Raw genomic sequence first — 7,716 nt, 5'->3', positions numbered from 1 at the left:
CTACACACACACACACACACACACATACACACATAGGCAGACACTCACGAACACACTTAGATTGGCTGGCTTGGCTTGGCCTAAGCTTGAAAAACTTAACGAACGTTTTCAACAGCCGCACAGAACGGCGGAAGTTTCGTTGAATTTGCCAACTGTATGTATGTATGTATCTGTGCTTGTGTGTGCTTGCCTCCAAGCGCGCTTCTCATTATGTGTGTGTGTGTGTGTGTGCTTGTGTGCGACTTCGATTGGCCCACTGAGCGCACGCTTTGGTGTGAGCTGATTTAGCAAGTTCCGAAAAGCATTCAGCTTTGCACTTGTTGTTGTTGTTGTTGTTGCTGTTGCTGTTCTCAAATTACAAGCTTGGCTTATATCACTAGTCCGGATTGCAGTTTTATTTACTTTATGGGTCAATGCACTGTGCGACAAGGGGTGGGTCTTCATAAACTAGTTTCGCTATAAACTACAAAGTCTGCGACCTTCACTTCAATACAATAAATAATAAAAAACTTCTTCAAATAAAATTTGTATATTTTTCGCGTTAGCGAACAATAAAAAAGTATTTGTTTAACATAATATGATGCATACAATAATAATGAAACATTATAAAATCGTGTTAACAAATTTAAACATTTTATTAATAACTTTGAAATTTGTTTCCTTTTTTTTTGCACATTTATTGCTTAACTTAAATTATAATTAAAACTATGATTTTTTCTGAGCTAATTTTTAATTGTTTTGGTTTAGCTTAGATTGAAGCTAAAACTATAATTTCAGGGGTATTTTTTTTTGAATACAATTAATTTTAAATTTAAATTGTTATTCAGGAAAAACTAAATATTAAAAAAAAATAATAATAATAATAATATATATATAATATAATATAAAATATATAATATTTTAACAACATATAAATAAATAATTTTTTTTATATATATATATTTTTTTATTAAAATGCTTTTTTCATTTTAAACAATAAAGCAAATTGTTCTTAAAATTGGGTCAATTTTGTTTTATTTAATTACGCCACAGGCACAACTAGTTACTTTGCCCAAGTTAAGTTTCGCACTAAAAAAATCATTAAATATTAATTAATTATTGACATTCAGAAACAGGTTAAATGCATATTCATAACTATTCCATTCTATATTTGGTGATTTATATATACATTTGATCTGCGTGGCATAAGTGAATATATATATATATATATATAGTATATATGTATGGCTAATTATATGTATATTTATACCTCTAATAGTTGCGTAGTTGGTTTCATTTATAGGTGGTCCTATTAATAACTGTCTCTAATGATAGACCAACTGAACTAGTTGCTAAAGCAGATAGACAGAATTGAATAATCAAGAAAAAGGAAAATGAAATCTTTTGCACAGTTTCTGCCGTCTTCCAGTCGAATACGACAATACTGCCAAAAAGGATATTTCAACCTACATAAGAGATCCTATAAGATCAGTTTGACATCTGATCTATCTATCTGCGGTACCTGACAGTAAAACGTCTCTCCTACAAATTTCAAACTCTTCAATATATTATGCAAAACTCTTAAGTCATCATCGATATATCATCTGAGCTAAAGTTGCTAAGAGAGGAGACTATGTGAAATGAATCGAGAAAAGTGAGACTGGAATATTTACTGTTTAGTAAATTGTTTTTGAGATCAAGCATGTCAATGACCTTTAGAAATTAAATTATCTGATTATTGATTACGAAAAACCCATCAAATTTGTTGGCCAGTGTTGCTTATATGATTACTCCAAGATTGTATTTAGAATATAAATTAACTGCTAAAGCTTTTCTCATTTGTTTGGGTGTTTTCTTTAAAACACGATAAAGATTTAAAGTCCTATTGAAAACAGGCTCAAATCATGTAAACACCAATAAATTACTATGGAGTTAAAGTAATTTGCTGCGTCATGCGACATTGCTGAAAGAGGCTCAGAAATTGCAAATGAAATGATTTAAGTATATCCAAAGCAAACACTGTATGAGACGACATAAGAAGAAGAAGAAGCAGAGAGCGAACTGAAAACGAGAAATTCGCATAATATAAGCCATTCCATAGCTGTCGCTTTTGTTAGATCAAGTCTAATTATAAATTTCGGCTGTCCATTCATATCTTCTAGATTTTCGATGTTTCGATCTCTTCAAGCCTGTTTTTTTTTTTCTTCTAAATACACAAGCCCTTGGCACGTGTGTTTATGTGTGTGGCATTCCGCCGCAAATTACTATTGATCTTTAAGCGTGTGAACAGCTATAAAGGTTTCAGATCAAGATAGTGGAGTCTTGGCCAAAAGGCTACGTGTTTACAAGAACGCAAAACCCTTCACATATGTATATAGAGTGTTGCCATGCCGTAGTTTGTCAGGGCGGACGTGCAGCATTAAAATTGACGAGGTCGAGATCGGGTTTGTCACATGTGTGTATATATATATTTATGTGCATGTCTCAATGTAAATGGACAAAAATGAAAATGAAAATGAATCTTAATTATGCCATTGAGGTGTGCGCGTGCGACAACAATTGACGAATGGCGAGCAACTGGAGAGCTAAGCTAAACAATTACAAAGAATCAAAATGCGACAAATTAACACGACCGAAATTGTTCTTTAAAGTGCGCTTGACCTTTGCCACTTGATTGTTTTGGCCATGCTGGCCAGCGTCGCAGCGTCTGTGACTCAATGGCAGCAGGATGGCATTGCACTGGTCGCTGTTGCTAACGGTTTGCATAATGAGCACGATTTAGTCAAAGGCTTCAGACTCATCTTCTATCTTTTTTTTTTTTGCATGAGCCGGATCTGTAACCGGCTTTGTTGTTGGTACGTTTTGCTTAGTTTTTTTTTTTTTTTTTTTTTTTTTGCGTATTTCTTTATTTTTAATGTCTAGGTCTAGGTCTTGGCGCGTTACCGGCTGACGGAAGTTAATAGAGCCGCCAAAACAGCTGACCAACATCGGTGATAAATAAACGCGCTGAAACAATCTAGCTACCGCCGTCACATAGCTCCAGTTAGACCATGACAAAACGCCACCAATAATAATTCATATATGTATTTATATACTTATACATATTTTCGTCTATGAAGATGTGCGCTTTTGATTTATCGCCAAGGTGAGGCAAAGGCTTCAGACATTTCAATTTCGCATCTATCGAAATTCAGCATACCCTACATACCCTACATACGAACGCGACTGCGCAGCGTCGTGAGTCGCGCTCCAAAAGTGCAGCGTCATTAGCCGGCAAATAACTGGCTTAATTGATAGATACCACAAAGCAATGTTGCCCAACAGCAGTACAACAAAAGAGAAACAGGTAAAAGTACTTTACACGTGTGTGCTAGACACTGAGATACCCTGGATACATGAAATATTTCTTCGATATGGGAACACATATCAAAGGAAGATTTTAAAGTTTTTCTACATATAATATCAGGAGTCGTTGATCGTAAGTCGAAAATCCTATACAGTAAATTGTTGTATTCAAGGTCGTAAATACGTACGTACGTTACTCCTAGATGGTACCTTTTAGGTCGTGAATCCTATATTTTAGATCATAAATTGTATATCGTAAATTATTTTTCATAGGTGTTAGATCCTAGACTGCAGATCCTCGATGGCAGCTCGTAGAACGTAAATTCTTGATCGTAGATTATTTTTCGTAATTCTTAGATCCTAGACTGTAGATCGTCGCAAATTCGTGATCGTAATGTATTTTTCGAAGATCTTAAATCCTAAACTGTAGATCCTAAATCTACAATTCTTCGTAGGTTGATTATTTTAGATTATTTTTCGTAGATCTTATATATAGACTGTAGATCTTAGTCCGTAGACCGTAAATTATTGATCGTATTATTCTTGAACATAGATCGTTGCATGTAGATCCTAGATCGTAGATCATAAATCGTAAATTGAGATCAGAAATTGTTCTTTCTTGATCTTAAATCATAAAACGATAAAATAAATTGATGGACAGCAGAAAAGTTAAACTGAAATCAAACCTTTCCAAACTAATCCCTGCTCACTCCATCACAGAACAAATATACCCCATAGATTCTCAATAACTTCGACAGGTGCACCATAGCAAACGTATCAAATGCAATAATTTTAATTAGCAAGCACACATGAAGTCAATAAATTTCTAATTAAATTAAGGCAACGTGCTAGGGGCGTGGTCTTCAGGTTTTCAGCCAAAGGCAACAAACTGAACCGTTAACCCCGTTGCTCCACTGCTCAGTTCATTGATAAACGGAAATTTTTTTGCGAAAGGCTGTGCTGTGTTGCTGTACGATTGAAAAATTTAATAATCATCTACTATTAACCGGATCATCAGATATATGTGTAATTATATATTGTTAAATGTTGCGCCATTGATATTCCTTGCTTAGCGTCATGGAAAAGGTTGAAATGCTGAGAAATTGAAATTTATTTTTGTAGTTTACTTTTGTTTACTTAAGATGTTATTAATAATAGATAAAGCAGTAATGTAAATACATATATTTCTTGAATTCCTCAGAGCTATTTGACCTTATTTTCTTGATCACTATTTGTAATTAGCTTTAAATTGTTTTTAAATTAAATATGCTTTGTATGATACGATTTGTTTTAAGCTCAATTTTTATTAGTTAAATAGCAATAGCCTTAACCACAATCCAATGCATAGCACAGTGTTTAGTTTATCCCATAGGTAACAATTATTTTTTAGTATCTGCTCTGATTGTACTTCCTGCTGCTACTAACTTATTAAGGAGTGATTGAATAATTTGTATACCAAGATGTTGAGATCGGGAAATAGTTTCATGTAATTGTGTGCATGTACATAAAAATACAATGTATTCTCAACTGCCGGTGCAAATATTTTTTAATTTAAAGTAAACAAAGCAACAATTTGTCACAACGCGCCAAGTAAACAATTTATTTTGATGGCTAAGGCATTTATATAAAACTTATGGCTTTGTGTGAGGTCTAGGTGAAAGTATTCTTGAAGTACTATAAAGAGGGTGTTAAGAATCAGATGTCGAAGACAATTAAACTAATATATATGATATATTTGAGTCATATTAATTATGATTGTTATAATTCTGATTTTTATATGAATATAAGATTAATATTATTTTCAATTTAAATAAGATTTTTTATTCATATAGTTGAAATACAACTAAAATTGAAAATAAATTGTTAAAAGTTTCTCAAAACACTTCACAATAGATACATTTATTTTACAGAGCATCTGCAAATCGTTAGCTCTTTTGGCTTATGTTCATTTATTGGCAGGCAGACAAACACATTTTGTTACTAATTGATAGCACAAGCTGAGCAGTTAGTTGGGCAACACCTCAGGCAAACGGCATGGGCCAAAGAATCAGTAGCAGAAGAGGTACATCATTATTTGAAAGGCCAAATCCACAAGATCCACACGAAATACACATAAAATCCACACTAAATCCATACGAATCCATTGATGGCCAACTCATTGGACGCTCACTTATTTGGCTAAGTACCCAAGTGTCTTGTGTTGGCCATGTGCTGGGCTCCATCCGCTAATCAGTTGGCCAAATATGCGTTCGCTTACAAATGCCACACAGTCTGAATCAACGTCAGTTTTGTGCACGTACCCCACGTATGCCTCCCCTGAGCCCGCTCACTTAGAGGCCAGCTAAAGTACAGCGGCGTCGCGTCACGGCGGAGCAACAACCGGACAAGTTATATATGATAGAAGAGACAGATAGAGAGGGAGAGAGAGAGAAACTCAGAATACCATGCATACGATGTGTGTAAAAAAATCTCCTCGACTTTGGATTCGAAATGAAGACAGAATCGTAAACGACGTTTAACTCATAGTTGGGCCACAAACTGGAAATGTTCTTGGTAATTTATTTTTATTTTATAATTATTTTATTTTTTTTTTTTAGTTTATTTCATTTGAGTTGCCCCCGACTCGACGTCTGAACTTGAACAGATTTTTGGTTAGCCATCTGAATATGCTCAGAGTAATAATTAAACGTAAGCGCGACGAAGAATATATCGTCGATTGTGGCTTGAACTTGACATAGTTGAGTTCTTGCAAAGCAGTAAAAAAAAAAAAAAGCAAACTGTTATTCAACTAGAATTAAGAAAACATTTAAGCGTCAATTAATTAAGTGAGAAAACGAAACGAAACGTTTGCTATACATATAAGTAAAATTGCTTAACTGTAAGTAGGTTTATCGGCGTTTTAGCAGTTGCTCGCGATCAGGAAACGGAAGTATATTCCACTTTTTTCTTTTTTCAATGCGTAAAACAAGTTTTAGGCAAGGGCACGCGCAGAGCCTCAACGGTATTTCGCTGATTTTGATTAGCCGCAAATGTGCTGAGGCTAGCTCGATCGATGGATCGCTAAATTATTAAACGGCGCGTTATAATTTGATAGATACGTTCATTGGGCATTTCCGTGCTCTGAAACACGTTTGATTTGCGCCACACTTGTTCTTGATACTAAACTGGGCTAATGATAAGAATGTAGGAACGTCGCGACGTAGCACACTGACCTTAGGATATATACGCACGCTTACATATTCAAATAGATGTGCTAATGAAAATATTGTAGGGCACATGGAAAAGGGTATTCTCGTCTGTTTGGATGATCTACAAAAGGGCGTTCAAGGCCAAGTAAAAATCATGCTAGAACTTTATCTGAATTCTGCGCATCACATCATTTTGACTTAATCAGTCTAGACCTTTGAAATGGGTTTTCGGCGAACTCAGTTAAGCTTTCATAAACAACTTCTTAAAATCTAAGGGAATCCCTTTCTTTTTTTCAACTAAAAATTTACAGCTTTGTTGTTGTTTAGGGGAATTTACGTTGACTCCACCAGAGGTGTTACAGGGCATTAAAGGGCTAGAAATTATAACAATTTTAATTAATTCATTTTTTATACCAATAAACAAGTTTTTTATACCTCAATTACTAGGCTACGAGAGCAATAAAAAATAATTAAGTTTTTTTTATTTCTCCTGTGTTGGTTAACGTCTTTAGGCTCAAATATCGATCTGCTAATTTGAAGGTCATGTCGGAAATTCCGACTCGGAATTATCAGAGTATAGCCAAGCTAAGCTTTTGATCCTCAGCTACCACACTACATACAAAATATTGAATACGCCTTTGGGAAATGCCAAGCTTTCCACTTTTCCTCACTGCTCATAGTATAATTGCTTCACAATTCATACATACACTTTGCCCTAAATCATCAATGAGCAAGCTCAGCGCAATTTAGCACTGTCATCCCTTGATTTCTGACTTCACACCTAAGGCCATTCACCGACGACAAGTTTCAGTAGAATAAAAAAAGCTTACAAAATATGCTGCATTCCTACTGCAAAAGTTTAAAAAATAATATAATTTCGACTAGTGAGCTTCAAAGCGTTAGCATAAGCAACGAAACCGAATACAAAGCCGCGCTTAACTTTAAACAAGAGTAGTTGGTCACATTGGCAGAAGCTTTCAAGCCAAGCTGTAAAGCAACGAACTGTAGATGGCGCTAACAATGCTGCACAGCTAAAGAAACTGTTTACAACCGCAATCAAACGAAACAATAAGCTTTTTATTGCAAATTAAAATGCTCAACGGCCTGCCTTGCAAGCCATAACAAATTTTAATTATTGTAATTAAGTAATTAATTAATGTAACACTTAAATCATGAAGTGTTTAAGTATTAACAGCTAAGTTAA

Source organism: Drosophila arizonae, chromosome 2, assembly GCF_054131065.1.
Source record: "Drosophila arizonae isolate 15081-1271.41 chromosome 2, UAZ_ARI_1.0, whole genome shotgun sequence".
NCBI lineage: Eukaryota > Metazoa > Arthropoda > Insecta > Diptera > Drosophilidae > Drosophila > Drosophila arizonae.
Note: the sequence above shows the minus strand (reverse complement) of the source record.